The 16,650-nt window shown below is 40.4% G+C and overlaps 1 long non-coding RNA gene across 2 annotated transcripts; it reads right to left on the reverse strand.

The window, feature by feature from the left end:
• Nucleotides 1-9,796: 9,796 nt before the first annotated feature.
• LOC122024147 lies at nt 9,797-16,032 on the reverse strand. Of its 2 annotated transcripts, none has more exons than XR_006123349.1 (3): nt 15,007-16,032; nt 10,692-10,753; nt 9,797-9,927 (listed from the first exon to the last, which is right to left on the reverse strand). It is a non-coding gene; the product is annotated as an uncharacterized LOC122024147 (long non-coding RNA). The 2 variants fall into 2 exon arrangements; XR_006123350.1 differs by having other exon boundaries at nt 9,797-9,952.
• Nucleotides 16,033-16,650: the final 618 nt, after the last annotated feature.

Below are 16,650 nucleotides of genomic sequence, written 5' to 3' on the forward strand. Positions count from 1 at the left end.
ATGCATAAATAGAAATCGTATCACGGAACCGTCGGCCCGCTGAGCATCCTCTCTCGTAATCGCATGAACACGACCGGCCGCGGAGGAGGAGGTGGTAACATCGCCAGCCGCCGCCGCCGCGTAAGCTCGCCATCGAGGCGCCGGACTATGCCGATAAGACCGAGGATGGTGACCGACATCGGCACCGGCCGAGACCGAGTCTCGACATCGCCTTAAGTCGGATAATAAGGTCCTGAGCAAACTGGGTGCTAAGCACCGAGTACCTCCCAAGCATGCCAAATGCCGCCGCGAGGAGCCGCTCGCCGACGCCGCGAGGGTGTGAATCTCCGCCTCCTCATCGAGACACCGATCGACTAGACTGCCCCTCTCGCTCGACCTCCCGTAGGCCGAGCCTTCACCGACACCCGCTCGTGCCTGTGCGCGTAATAAAACAAACCGGCGCTCTGAGTGTAGTCAAGTGATGTGGTCTCGAACCACACGAAACATCAGATATCGCTGTGGATCGCTTTCGATCCCGCCGAGGAGACCGGAACGCCCGAGGAAGATCGCCCCGACTTCGAGGCCCACGAAACCCGTAAGAACTCGACTGATCGTCGCGATTACTCGATGCCGCTTGTCGCTCAGGTTCGCTGGACTCGCCATGTCTCGACCCAGATGCTTTTTTTCCCGTCCGGATATCGTCGCCGAGCTAACTCTATCATCAAAGCTCGATTCAATGCATCGAGTAAGATGTAATCCCTAATCCGCAAGCCGTATACGCAGATAACCATCCAATCAGATAAATCAGATTACGCGAAGTTCGTCCTCCGCAACTAACTCGACAAAACTGTACAACCGGAGGAATTCAAGATATACGATCATCGAGCGATTATTCTCGCCTCGACTCATAAAACTCGCTTACGAGCCATCCGATAGACAAGGAAAGAAACGCTCAAAGCCTCTTCAACTCGGGTCCATGTGACGTCAAGGCCACCAATAATAGAACGCCGAGTAACCCACTGTGCATTAGCTTCATCCCAGAATGGTAAGGCCACCGCTTTCCCACTGAGCAAGCTATAGAAGAAACCGCCCATAGTCTCTATCCATGACAGAGCCATACTGGATCGAGATCTCCGCGAAAGAGTGAAACGAGTCTTCATCGACTCAGCCAGTGCTGGAATCCTAGCTCGTGCAATGACAATATCAGTGAGCTGTGTCGGGACGGCCGGAGGCTGGCGGAAACACCGGAGCTGATACTACGGGTGGTACCGCGGAATAAACCGGAGGAGGAACTGCTGGATATACCGGAGCATAAGCCGCCGGTACTGCCTGAGGAACAAAAGTGGTGGCACCGGAGGTACTGTGAGGTAATGGTACGGATGTGGAGCAACCGCCATCAGAGGCACCGGGGTACAAAGCACCGTATAGGATACAATCAGATCCAAGTGGTGGTGGCATCAATACGCCGAGGTCACCGAAGCACGCTGGTACACCAATGGTACCTCGATGGTACGGTAAATGGATAGGCGGATACCGCTTGTGGCCAAAGTAGGTATCTCTACAGAGCTATCGAATTGAGAGCCCGACGCCTGCCGATCCCGAGTCTGCCCCGATCGACGTGCTCACTAATAAAGGGGCATCTCCGCATATCCAGAGATCCTGGTCCTCGCACGTGGTCGCCCAACACCACGCCTCGCAGCAATACGAGTAGATAGTCTCATATCTGTTAAATTAAATTACGGATATCAATACCAATATAACTAACATAAAATAACAACATACCTATTTGCTGCTCGAGATGTTCCGTCCGCCCCCCAAAACCTCAAAATTCAACGTATATATCACGGAAATCCAAATAACCAAACGAAAATCCAAACATAACCATATCGAAATCCGATAATGCCCATTGACTCGCAAACCGCTAACCCAAATATCCGTAATACCAACAATGTATCCGATAAATCTTCGTAACACCAAAAGGTGTAGATAATCCGCCTGATACCAAATAAATTGGTATCGATAAATCTCAAAATCCAAAATACGAAACAAAAGATCGTGAAACTGGCTCCGATACCACTAAATTGTCACGCCGGAGGAGTCCCCGTCCGAGAAAATTTCAAAGATCTCCCGCATTTGGACAATCGAAACTTTTCACATCTCAATAAATACCACCACAAAGTACCGGAATAATAACAACAAATAAAACATCACCACGCAGCTTATATAAATCTATTCAAACCAATCACAACCACCTTCAAGATAATTAAACAAGAAAATAATACTGACTGAATCCACCCTACCCACTACACTCGTAAAGCTCAAACCGACGTAACTCACCTCTTCGCTCCGTGCAAAAATGTAGTAGAATAAAACCAAATCCAAATCCATCGATGTAACAAAATCTATACCATGTCCATAAGTAAATAAATCCAGAACATAACGTTCAAATAGTCTAGAACAGAAAAGGAAACCAAATGAAAACCAATCACATCCTCGAGGTCCAGGACCAAAGAATCGAACTCTCCCGACAAAGATCAACCCGAAAATATCAACAATGGAGGCGGGTGAGTCCAACACTCAGCAGTACAATTGATATGCAAAGTAAAGAAATAACACCTAGCACTAATCATGCATATACCTGATAAAGATAAAGGTAACTACAAACCGAAGAAGACAGGAGAGAATCAGACTAACCAGGACCCGTAAAAGGACCGAAAGGTATAAAAGACCAGATGCATGTCAATCAAGGTATCCAAGCAATGCGCAGCATATAAGTGCAACAAACACAAACACAAACAATAAATCCATCATGCATATGATGCCAATGTCATGGTCACCCCGACGCCAGCGACCACTCACAAAGACCGAGTGGGTAGGTTGTGACAACCGTGCACTCAAGAACACTACTCCCGATGAGTGATCGAGTGACGGATGTCGGAGTACATACGCATTCTACCCCAAATCATAAATGGGGAGCGAATGCTCAACTCCCTGACGCGACGGGAGGATCTCTAACGCTACACGCCGCGCCACACTACCCATGAGCGGACCAACGGAGCACCTAAGAGCCAAACCGACGCTACCACGCGGTCCCGCTACCCATGAACGTCACAACGGAGCACCGAACAGTGATGAAACTGGCAAAGTGCTCGACAATAAAGGAGCAATCAATCACTCAGCATGCAATCATGCGAATGGTGCATGTCACTAAACATGGTAATATACTAAACCAATCTCTGGACATATCATAATGTGCACCAAAGCGAATGAATCATATCAAGGTATCTGATCATATAAGGTATCAAACCTAGGTCCTGACATGGTAAAATATGATTATATCACTACCCATGAGCATGTGGAATCAGGTATATATATCCATACAAGATGTAAACAAACAATCAATCAACAGGTAGCATGTATTGGGCAGTGATTAACCGGAACAAGTAAGAAACACAATTAATGCATCTTGTTAATTTAATTACTAAGCATATCAAAGACAATAAGTCAAAAGTACCCGCCTCCAATAGGAATGTCCAAATCCGACATCGAGATACTCGTCTCGCGTCAAAGTCCTGTAATACCAATAGATATACTTTTATTTAGCTAAAATTCAAATGAATTGCTAAATAAATCCTTAAAACTATTTAGGGCAAAAACCCTAATTAATAATCACCAATATACCTAATTCAATTAGGAAAACCCTAATTATTGATCAACCTTAACTGGTCATCGATTAATTTCTCCACAGCAAGACCTAAATCCACAACGTTAAACAATAACCTTACCTTTCACTGATCGGATCAAAGTTGGATATCAAGGAAACAACCAAGGCATTCAGTGTTGTGGTGGCCGGAATCCAATAGCTTCACACCACTGTCACTGCCAATTGGAAAACAAATTCCATATCTAACTAATTGGAAATCCCTACAATAGCATACCAAAAATCTACATCACTGTTGAAATTAACAAAACCATTACCCGACCTTCTTTTCCGGCGATGGTAGCAACCAGCAGTGGCTGGAATAATCATGTATCAGCCCACTGCCGGAAACCCTAGGTCAGGCGCTGCTCCGTTCAGCCTCAGGTGGTGGCGGCGCCTGGTGCGGCTCGGAAAGGAGGAGAAGGAGAGACGGACCGGCAGAGGGGAGAAGATATCAAGCGGCAGCAGATGCAAACCCAATACTAGGGCACGACATAGTAAGGGAATAAGAGAAGATATGGCCGGCGGTGGTCGGCGCTGAAAACTTAGAGCTCGGCGTGGAGAGGCCGGCTCTTACTCCTGTGGCCGGAGCGTCTCGGGAGGGTGAGGTACACAGCCCGGCCGGTGGTGGCTTGTGCTAGGGCACGGCGACGGCGTCGGCAGAGGAGAAGAAGAGAGAACGGCAGCGATGTCTCGTGAGGCGGCGGTGCTGCTCTCGTCGCCGGCGGCAGAGGATCGAAGAAGAAGAGGAGGAGGAAGAGGAAACCGCCGAGTGGCCGGCGGTTAGGGCTCGAAGGAGTCGACTGAGAGGGAAATCGGCGTCGGGGGGGAAAAGAAGAAGAGGTGCGGGAACGGCTCGGTTTCGACGACAAATGCAAAGGAAATAAAGAAAAATAAAAGGAAAAAGATATATAAATATAAACTTTTCCTCGCTTAATTCGGGTAGCTTAAACAAGCTTTTCCGGACCCCGTTTTTTTATCCCCGTCAACTCGTCCGTACGAGCTCCGAAAAATTCCCGAAAAATCTCCAAAAATTCTGGAAAATTCCCTTATTAATATTCGCCTACTTCCGGTATTTTACAGTAATTCTTCAGAGGGAGAGTTTTTTATGTGTGCCAATAGGGGGAGAATATAGGGTTTAAGTTAGGCCGTCATTTCTCCTCTAGGAAAGTTTGGGGGAGAATGTAGGGTCTAAATTATGCCTTCATCATCCAAAGGAGGAGTTTGCCCTCTAAGAAAGGGAGAGAATGAAGGAAACCATCATTCATGCATTGACATAAAAGAAAAGTTGAGACTATGAGATTAGCTTAACTTAAAGGTATTGTCAAACATCAAAAAGGGGAAGATTGTTGGTAAAATATCCCTTGGGTCAAGTTGACCAGATTGACTAAGCTTGAGTTGGCCAAGCTTGAGTCTTGATATTTAGGTTTCGATGTTTGACAATATATGGAGATTATAGGAGCAATCGTCTGATTGGGGAGATTGTTGGAGCAATTCCCCTCTGGTTAAGGTTTGACCAGTCTGATATGAAGAAGAGTCAAGTAGGTCAAAGAGTTGATCGGATACTTGACTAGGAAAGTCCTAACTAGAGGTTAGGCAAGGGGAAGTCCTGGCGAGTGAAGCTAGGCAGTTGGAAATCCTAGTGAGTGAAGCCAAGTGAAAGTCCTAGTGAGCGAAGCTAGGCAGTTGGGAAATCCTGGTGAGTGAAGCTAGGCAGGTGAAAATCCTGGTGAGTGAAGTCGGGCAGTGGGAAAATCCTAGTGAGTAAAGCTAGGTGAAAGTCCTGGTGAGTGAAGCCAGGCAAATGGAAAGTCCTAGTGAGTGAAGCTAAGCAGATGGAAAATCCTAGTGAGTGAAGTTAGGTGAAAGTCCTGGTGAGTAAAGACAGACAGATGGAAAGTCCTAGTGAGTGAAGCTAGGCAGATGGAAAATCCTAGTGAGTGAATGTCCTAGTGAGTGAAGCTAGACAGAGTGGAAAGCCCTAGTGAGTGAAGCTAGACAGAAGGAAAGACCTAGTGAGTGAAGCCAGACACATGGAAATCCAAGTGAGTCAAGGTTGATCGGGCACCTGGCGTTGGGAAGCCCAAGTAGGTCAAAAGATTGACTGGATACTTGGCACGAGGAAATCCAGATGGGTCAACAGTGATCGAACATCTGGTAGAAGTCCAAGTAGGTCATGGAGGACCGGACACTTGGCACGAGACGGTAAGTTGAAGTAGCTTAAGGTTGACCAAACACTTGGCACGAGGAGAAAAGTCCAAGTGGGTCAAAAAATTGATCGGACACTTAGTGAAGAAGTCCCAACATGTCAAGGTTGACCGGATGCTAGGCACGAGAAGTCCCAACAGGTCACGGTTGACCGGATGTTAGGTTTGGGAGCCCTAGACTTGACTCGGGCAAGCTAGGGTTGGTCAATTTGATCAAGTGATCAAATTAAACCAAGTTCAATTGATCAGATGATCGATTGGGCATAGTACTGTGATAAATGGCAGCCCAATCAATCAGTCGATCGATTGAGAGCTTATATCATGCGTACAGTAGCTTCCCCAATCGATTAGCCGATCGATTGGGCACCGCTAATCGATCGGTCGATCGATTGGGGGTTGTTTCTCACGTGTGGACATGAGGAAGGCTAAATCGATCAGCCAATCGATTCAAGCCTTCCCAATCGATTGGGAACGACTGTTGCACATGATGCATGTTTTGGATGGTTGAGATTGTTGGGATCTGATGTGGCAATCGATTAGGAGTAAGCCCAATTGATTGGAAGCCCTAAAAATGTCCAGTATAAAGTCATGGCAAGCTTTCTTCTCAGTAGCGCTTACACGATTCTTCACTACGACTCATTGTCAAACTGAGAGCTTAGAAGAGAAGTGTTGTTGCACTTTCCAAAGGATCCAGATGCATCTACAAGCTATAAGGGTTCAAGCATGAAAGTTTTTCATTTGTATTATCTTGTATTTACTTCTTGTTTTGAGTTGTATACTTGTGTACGTTTGTACGAGGTTTCTCCACCACCAGTAGTTACCGAGAAAGAGTATTTTTCTTAGTGGAGAATGCATCGTGTATGGATCCTTGGATTAGTCACCTCTTCTTAAGGTGGATACCAAGTAAATCCTCGTGTTAAAGTTGTAAGTCTTGTTTCGAGTTCTTTCCGCTGCATATCAACAATACCGAAGCAAGCAAACGAAGCGCGACGAGCTATTCACCCCCCTCTAGCTACAAATCGACCCTAACACTTATAACTTATATTACCAATAAAGATTTTTATATTTTTAAATTCTAAGTTAAAATCTTTTAATGTGTTCATCATCCATAGCAACTGAGTTACACATTCCTCTATAGCTATATATTCTACCTCATTAGTAGATAAGGCAATATAGTGCTATTTTCTACTAAACCAGTTGACAAGTGATGGTCCAAGTAGTTAACATTAACTAGTTGTTGTTGGGGTTGCAAGGTTGCAAACATAGTCCCATATTGAAAACACATGGAAAAGATCATGGGTTTATAAGAGAAAGATATCTCCATTGGCATGAGGCCTTTTGGGGAGAGCCCAAGAGCAAAGTCATGAGGGCCCAGGCCCAAAGTGGACAATATCATACCATTGTGGAGATATCTAAATTCTTCTCGATCCTACAATTGGTATCAGAGCCCGGACTGCCAGAAGGTTTAACCGGCGACTGTGCATAAGAGCTATGGTCTGATTGAACCATGTGAGTACAATATTAACCTCGAACAAAGAAAGTGAGAGCTCCTATGTTCGGATCAAGAGGATCAGACACCAGGCAGGAAATTCTAGTTGTGGCTAAGCAAGGAAGTCCTAGTAGATCGGGTGGACCGAGGGGCAGAAAGTCCTAGTTGCGGCTAGGCAAGGAAGTCCTAGTAGGTCGGGTAGACCGAGGGGCAGGAAGACCTGGTGGGTCGAGGATCGGACGTGGGAAGCCCGTGGTCCTTTGTTTGAGGGGGGATTGTTGGGGTTGCAAGGTTGCAAACATAGTCCCACATTGAAAACACATGAAAAAGATCATGGGTTTATAAGAGAAAGATATCTTCATTGGCATGAGACCTTTTTGGGAGAGCCCAAGAGCAAAGTCATGAGGGCTCAGGCCCAAAGTGGACAATATCATACCATTGTGGAGATATCTAAATTCTTCTCGATCCTACAGTTGTATGTTTTTGATCTAATTTATAGTCGGCATAATCTGGGTCAGAATAACCTATGAGTTTAAAACTAATTGTTCTAGGATATCAAATTCCTACATTGGGTGTGCCTTTAAAATATCTAAAGATTCTTTTTCACATTAGCTAGGTGAGATTTCTTAACATATGTTTGGTATCTAGCACACATACTAAATACAAATAAAATATTAGGTCAGCTTGCAGTTAAATATAACATACTACCTATAACACTTTTATAATATTTTAGATCTACTGGTTTTTCATTTAGATTACTATCTAAAGTTATGCTAGTAGCCATCAGTGTTTTTATTTATTTAGAATTTCCCATTCTAAACTTTTTAAGTAATTCTTTTGTATATTTTTTTGTTAAAAAACATAATTTCCTTCATTTGTTTATTTAATTTGTAAACCTAAGAAATAAGTTAATTTACCCACTAAGCTCATTTCAAATTCTTGTTCCATTAAGGTTATAATTTCTTGTAAAAATTCTGAGTTTGTTGAATAAAAAATTATATCATCTATATGTTCTTAGGCTATAAAAATATTTTGCTTAAGCGTTTTTACAAAAAAAAAGTTGGATAAATTTGACATAGGTACTTGTTTAAGATCATACAATGCTTTAGTAGACCCTAGGTGCTTGTTTAAGACCATACCCTAGGTGCTTGTTTAAGATCATACAATGCTTTCTTTAGTTTAAACACGTGGTTAGGATAATCTAAACTCTCAAACCTAGGTGGTTGACCTATATATTTTTTTTATTAGCCCTTTTAAGAAAGTGGATTTAACATCCTTTTGATAAAGTTTAAATTTTTTATGGATTACATAGCTTAGTAACATTCTAATAGACTCAAGTCTGGCTATTGGGGTATAGGTTTCATCATAGTCAAGTCTCTCTACTTGACTAAACCCTTTAACTACTAATATAGCTTTGTTTCTAACAAATTTCTCTTTTTCATTTAGTTTATTTCTAAACATCCATTTTGTTTCTATGATTTTTTTTTTATATTTGAGTAATGGTACTAAATCTCAAACTTCATTTCTTACAAATTAGGCTAGTTCTTCTTGCATAGCTATAATCCAGTCTTGATCAAGTAAGGATTCTTCTATTATTTTGAGTTCAATTGTAGAAATTAAAGATATTTAATTTAGATTTCTAAATGATGATCTAGTTTGAACTCTTAGGTCCGAGTCACCTATTATTAGTTCAATTGGGTAGTCTAAACTTAACTCATATTATTTTAGATTCAATTTGTGTTTGTTCATTTTCTTATAGTTGATTTTGTTCATCTTTATATTCGTCTATATGATTTAGGTTTTCACTTACTCCCCCTAGATCAGTGTTAACTCTAACAAAGTCAATTGATTGAAGTTGAGCTTGATTTGATTTAGTTTCCTTGGAGTTAGATTTTTCATCAAATTTTACATTTGTTGTTTCTTCAATTCTTAGAATATTTTTATTATCTATTCTATACCCTTTATTATTTAGTGAGAATCTTACAAAAATTCTATTTTTAACGTTTGAGGTAAATTTTCCTAAACATTCTCTTGTATTTAATATGTAAACTGAACACCCAAATACTTTAAAATATTTGATATTAGGTATTTTATTATAGTAAATTTTAAATGTATTTTATTATGTTTCTTAGTTATTGTTATTTTATTTTGTACATAGCAAACTATACTAACAACTTCTACACAGAAATATTTTGGTAGTTGGTATTCATTAAATATTATTATCACGCCCCGGAAGTATACTTGCCTAACGGTACCCCCTAGTGACAATGTATGATACAACATGGTATGAGTCCATAACACAGATATAAATACACAACGGAAGATAAAATATAGCAACAACAATAAAAAAGGATTTACACAATCCTCACTTAACATAGAAAACATAAATGATTGCGTGTCGGCAAAACTTAACACAACAAATATCACAACCGAATAAAAGTATACTATAAAACTAAAATCCACAAGCAAAATCAAGTGTAAATACATAGTAGCAAAACATAACGTGGAAAAATATGATCTCGAGTGTGATGTGGAACTGGCAGCCAGGACCTCTGCGCAACACAACAAATCCACTATCTGTTAACTTGAAAGACAAAGGAAAAATAAAGGGTAGTGAGTATAACAACTTAGTGGGTATAAGGAGATAGTGCATGATACTAAAAGATAAATAAGTGAAAGAAGTAGTCTCAGATATACCACTTACAAGCGAAGGTAAGAGCAAAGCACCAACCAAGAAATCCACAAACCTAAACAACCAAACATGACATATACATATACATATAACAAGTATACAACAACTATTGACTGTAGCTAAACTATCAATTAGGGCATGTAAGACATCACTGTTTACGGGAAAATACTCTACTACGGATGATCTCGTGGACAGACTCCTGGACATTGCTTGTGGGAGAACACTCTACCATGGATGACTCCGTGGGCAAATGGGGCATGAACATAACTATCTAGCTACGGACTATGAGCGAATACACTACCATGGATGATCCCGTAAGCAGTCAAAGTCTACAAGTACCCAACCAATAATAACAAGAAACAAGCATCATCATGCACTAGGTTACACATCACTAGCTATACCACTATCTTAAGATATTGTACGTGTATAAACAATCAAATATAGCAACAAGGAGACTGTATAGGTGTTCAATGAAATAAACATAAGGGCAAGCAGAACAAATAACAATATCAAGAATCAATTAAACATAGAGTCAAGATAAGGTATGTATACTATCATAAACATGAAATAAAATCATGCACCAAGTACAAAGGATCTAAAAGAGAATAAGAGGGAACTACCCACCTCGAAAGTGGCTCATGCTAATTGAGTCCCCACGTTGAGATGCTTGACTCGAATCAAGAGTCCTGCAACCAAATGTATGATTTAGCTAATTCCACCATGCATCAATTAGCTAACCTAAAACCTAAATCCAATTGGGCAAACCCTTATTGAAATGATCACTAACCCTAACCATTGGTTAACTTCAATTAATCTAATCTATTCATCAAATTAGGATTAACCCTATTAACAACCCTAATTAATCCATCCTATTGATTAGATTAGGATTTAACCCAACCTAATTAGCCATCTAACATCTTCCCTACAATTGAAGGAATATTTACAATGAGATCAAACAATAATATTCCCAACTCTGAACTAGTAATCGACTACAACGATGATATATGACAACAATTCAATTGAACATGCAACAAGATTACTCTCATTAATTGGAATCAACATCAAAGAAAGTCTAGAGATTGGATTTGCCAATTCCCATAAGAAACTAAATGTACAGAATTTAAGGAGTAAGATTTGTTGCCCACTGCTTATTTTCTGGCAATGATTCACAGTGGTGACAAGCAGCAGTTCAACTCCAAAGGTCTGATCGTCCACCAATTGCCACTTTTTGGTCACGAAGTAAAGACATCAGCTGTGGAGGTGGGGCTATCCGATGGTTGGCAGTGAGTTGGGTTATTGGTAGAAGAATCCGACAACTAGTGGCCACGAACCGACTGTGGTGGCTGTGTATAGCCGGCCGCATCTGGCCGTCGGGGTTGCGGCGATCGCAATAGAAGAAAGACAACAATGGGTTGAGGTTAGGGCTCACGGTGCACATGTGTGTCAGGTTCCCAAAAAGGCAAAGGAAGGCTGCTGGCCGGAGTAATGGGGGAGACATCGACACAATGGAGGCATTGTTGGACTTGATCCTGATGATGGGACGTGATCGAGGTAGGTGGAAGGGAAATTAGGGAATCTGGGCGAGGTTGGTGTTGCTAGCTGGAGGGGCGACAACCACTTGCTCGTTGCCGAAGAGGGACCGGAGGCAATGGCTTATGCTTGCAACGAGGTAGATCAGCGTCGACGATGAGGACTCGGGGAAGAAGGATCGAGAGAGGGAGATGGCGATGGTGCGAAGAGAGAATGTTGGTGGCGTGGATCAAGAAGCTAGGGCACGGGGAATAGAAAAATAAGGAAAAGAAAATAAATGGATTTCAAAAAATAATAATTTCCTCATTTATATAGGATAAGTTAAAACATGTCTTTTTCTATTCCGTTAACCTCATAAAATAAAAAAACTTTTTTAAATTCTAAAAAAATTCCTAAAAATTTTCAAATATTCTATAAGGTAATTTCTTGATTAATCCCTAGAATTTAATTATTGTATCTTGCATTCTACTTCTAATAAAAATTTGATCCCCAAATTTACTACTCAAATTAAGAGATTCTCATCTAAAGATAACAACTAAGTAACACACTCATATTCTAATCCATCCTAGTGTCATGAATAAATTTCTAACCGCGAGGGATTAAGGTTCCTTATAAAACTATATGATAATTCACTTTCAAGTAGATAGTTATGACTCTGTGGGTTATGAGCTCACCCAACTTCTACTATTCTAATGTTGTAAGCGAAGCTCTACCAAGTGTAGGTGATCTTCCTAACAACTTCCAAAATCCATAATGCCCGCTCTTAACAGATTCTCTTTGTCCTTTTTTCACACCGTTCGATCTAGAAGATCATCTTAGGTCTTGATACATACAAGTACTTTCCGACTGAACAACACAATCATGATCAATTCATTTCCAGGAGTAGGTCTTCTTTCTTTGCATGTGCCTCGAGAGCATATCATCTTCCTCAAAAAATATAAATAAATAAAATAAAATAAAATCGAGAAGTCTCATCCTGGTCTCTGAAAATCTATCTTTAAACTTGAATCCCATTCATTATTTTAGAATTTGAGATGTTGATCACCAACTGATACGTCCTTGATTCGTTCGACAATATCAATTTTAGAGAAACCACATGACAAAAATTGTAGAACTCCTCTACTAATTCATCGTGAAAGAATCTAAACTGCACACAGAACAAATCCCAGCTTTAAAATATCAAATAAAATTCTTTTTTTTTCTCTCTCTCTTTGTTTACTTCAACTTGCAAAGATCGGTAACTGTTGATCGAAGGTATGATTTCAGTCTTACAATTTTAGAAAATTATTAGGTGTTATGATGATATCATTGACAAGAAAACATAAGAAATAAATTGATTACAAGTGAAGCAAGTAAAATACGTGGACTTAGGCATTTATAATAAACAATGAAGCACACAACACATATCAAGTAGAAAATTATGATGTTAAAGATTGTTTTGCCCCCAAATCCATGTCCTATGCTTCAGAGTATTTATTTTTAGTGCTACCATCTTCTGCAGAGCTCAAATAGTTAGAACACTTCCATTTATTCATCATTAAAAGGACATTGATTATTATTTATATTTTTGCTTAAATTGCTCTACAAAAGGATGCTCATTATAGTTAGTCCATAGGGAAGATTGACAGAATGCTTAAGGTATAGGATTGAAACATCACTTTGATACCAATAAATTATCACTCCGGAGGAGTCCCTACCTGACAAACGGACAACATCTTCCCCCTTATGACAACATATGGAAACTGGATACAAAGCCACATGAGCGAATAAGGATAATAATCTCAGCCTACATGGTTGGAAATAACTACAACCACACAAGATAAATAGCAGCCCACACGGTTGAGAGAAAAATACAACGGAAGACCTAAGGTAAACTACATAAATAAAACAATGGACTGTGAGCCATCCCGGCTTGATACAATAACCATCAAACGTAACAAAAGACCAACACAAGAAAAAAATTCGCACTTAAGTTAATTATGACATGAACATGTTTAGAAAACCAAAATATGAGTAAAAACAGCAAAAACAAAACTCTCGATGCAACATAGGACAAGCAGGCAGGATCCTCCAAGTAACTCCATACATATATCATCTACTTGCTATTTAAAGGAAGAAAAATACAACAGGTAGTGAGTCCAAATGACTCCACGAGTAATAGAAGATAGTGCATGATAATAACATAAGGAGAAAAGATATATAGTCTCTGGAAAATACTTACTACAAAAGCAAGTGTGTTACTATAATCATCTACTAACTAAAGTATAACCAACAATAATAATTCTCTACTAACTTACTCAACCAGGTGTAACCAATAAATTGGGACTACATATGGTACCTCCCAACCTGCATGAACAAATACATGACCGACATATAGGAAGTATATAACAAGCACTAATTGCGGGATATTGCTCTACCACGGATGATCCTGTGGACAGTTAGGATAAACAAATAGTCACTGTCTGTAGGAGAACTCGCTACCACGAATGGTCTCGTGGGCAGATAGGGTAAGTAAACAATCACTATCTGCGAGCAAACTTGCTACCACAGATGATTTCATGGGCAGACAAGGTATATACGTAACTTTCTAGCTACGAACCGCATGTGAACTCGCTACTATGAATGGTCTCATAGGCAATCATATATATCATGATCGCTATCGACTCTCTCAACCAAGAGTGAGAGACAATAGTTGACATGATATAACAATAATTACTGACGACTCTTTCAACCACGAATGAGAGACAATGGTCAACCAGATATAACAATGTAACAATTCATAGAAGGGTCTAACCTCACTAGTGTTTAGGCATGAGCCTAAATAACAAGTAAGGTCATGTAGGATACTCGATATCCTATACTACAATATGATCTTACAAATACACAAGCATGAATAAATATCAAGCCGGTAACTTAGTTCATATTCTATAGCAATGCTGCGGTATAGTATAGCTGACATAATAGTACGAGCATAAATGGTCATAAACAGCATGGATAACAAAATAGATCAACATATAAGATTAAGAAATAAAAGATTAAGCTCAAGAAATAAGAACAAATAGAGTTAAGATAAATATAGTAACTATCTAAACATAGATCATGCACTAAGGTCAAAGTACTAAAAAGGTAAGGCAGGAAATACCCACCTTTATTTATAGGTTGTGCTAAGCAATCCCACATCGAGATACTCATTTTGAATCAAAGTCTTGAAATCACATAATGTACAATTTAGCTAATTGTATGTGCAACATCTAGCTAAACCAAAACTCAAACCAAATGAGGAAAATCCTAATTGAAACGATTAACTCGATTAATCAAATCCATTAATCTAATTAGGTTTAACTCAAATCATTCCCATTAACTACCAAATCTGAATTGTATTAACTAAATCTTAATCCTCAATACTCACCCAAATTCAAAGATGTTCACTGGCAAGTTATGACTGGAGGAATTCATGACTAAAAAATAGTGGTCCAAGATGTGGATCGCCTACAAACAAGGATGACTGGAGCTACAAAAGATGACAAGCAACTAATCACAACATCCCAATACTGAAAATAGAAATTAGATCTCCACCAATATGTCACTTAGCATAACCTAACCAAATCCTTAATCAAATAACCAATCTAATTCAGAAATGGAATAAATACTCCGTTATCGGACATTGATCAGATCTTACCTTAATTAGATCTACCATGCTCGGTGAAGATTTCGGATGAAACAGTGAGGAAATAGAACTCCCCTCATCAAATCCGAAGGGAATATGGCATCACTGATGGTTGTCCTGGTCAATGAGGATGACTACTGAACTATCGGCTGTACCCCAAGTCATTATGGTCACAAGGGCTTAGAGCTGCACTGACAGGTTGGGCGGCATTGGTTGATCGGATGCGGTGCCGACTTTGGTTGCTAAAAAACAGAGGGGTTTCCGGCTAGGGTAGTGTGGCAATGAGCAGGGGAACAAGAGACTAGTGTCGATGCCTCTCCGAATAGTAGCAACCCTTGCTCTGCTCAAGTCCGTGGTCGAGAGGAAAGAGCAGCCCTAGTCACTTTGTGTTGTTCCCTCCTTTTGGCAATGACAATCGCCGATGGTGGGGCGGCATCTGTGGCACTTAAGTGAGAGGCGAAGTAGGTGCCAACCCATAGCAACTGGCGATGGCCCCTCAGTCTGGAATAGGGACTCTAGGGGTGGGAGGTGCGGAGGTGCGATGGCAACGGATCGAAGATAGGGCACGGAAGTGGCTGCGGTGGAGAAGAAACGATCGGTTGGACTCGATATAGTCGATAGGGAAATAGTGCACAGGTAGATCGACACCCTCACTTGTGGCCGAAGAAGGGCTGATGGCAACGGGTGCCCGATGTAGGCCGGTGTGGCGTTGAGCGAAGAAGACATGTGAAGGAGAGGCTGAGAGGAATCGGGTAATCGGGACGAAGAAAGGGGAAATGATTAGAAACTAGGTTTCGATTTTTATACTTAAGTTATTTAATTAAAACCTTATGTTAATTAAATCAAACTCCCACTTTAGTGACATTCTAAATAGGCTTTCTCAAATCCTAATAAATTAATTCTCTTAAATGTATCATACAAATTCCATTTAAATCCTATTTTCTTTTTAAAAATTTCTATAAGGTTATTTCTTAAATAATATTTATTATTTAATTATTATTTATTTGTCATATCTTATATTTTCTCCCACTAATAAAAATTTGGGCCATAAATTTATTACTTAAACTCAGGGATCCTCATCTAAAGGTAACAACTAAGCAACATACTCATATACTACTCCATCCCGGTATCATGAATAAATCTCCAACTGTAAGGGATTAAGGTTCTCTTTTAAAATTACATGATAATCTACTTCCAAGTAGATAGTGATAACTCTATGGGTTATGAGTTCACCATGATTTCGCTACTCCCACATTGTTGCTTAGCTAACTGTGGGTCAACTACCTCCAAAATCCACAACGTACATTATCAACAAATCATCTAACGTCTATATAGTGCACTCAGACTGTCCATCCGTTTGAGGGTGGAAAGCTGTACTAAAACAGA

This window comes from Zingiber officinale, chromosome 9B, assembly GCF_018446385.1.
Source record: "Zingiber officinale cultivar Zhangliang chromosome 9B, Zo_v1.1, whole genome shotgun sequence".
Classification (NCBI taxonomy): domain Eukaryota; kingdom Viridiplantae; phylum Streptophyta; class Magnoliopsida; order Zingiberales; family Zingiberaceae; genus Zingiber; species Zingiber officinale.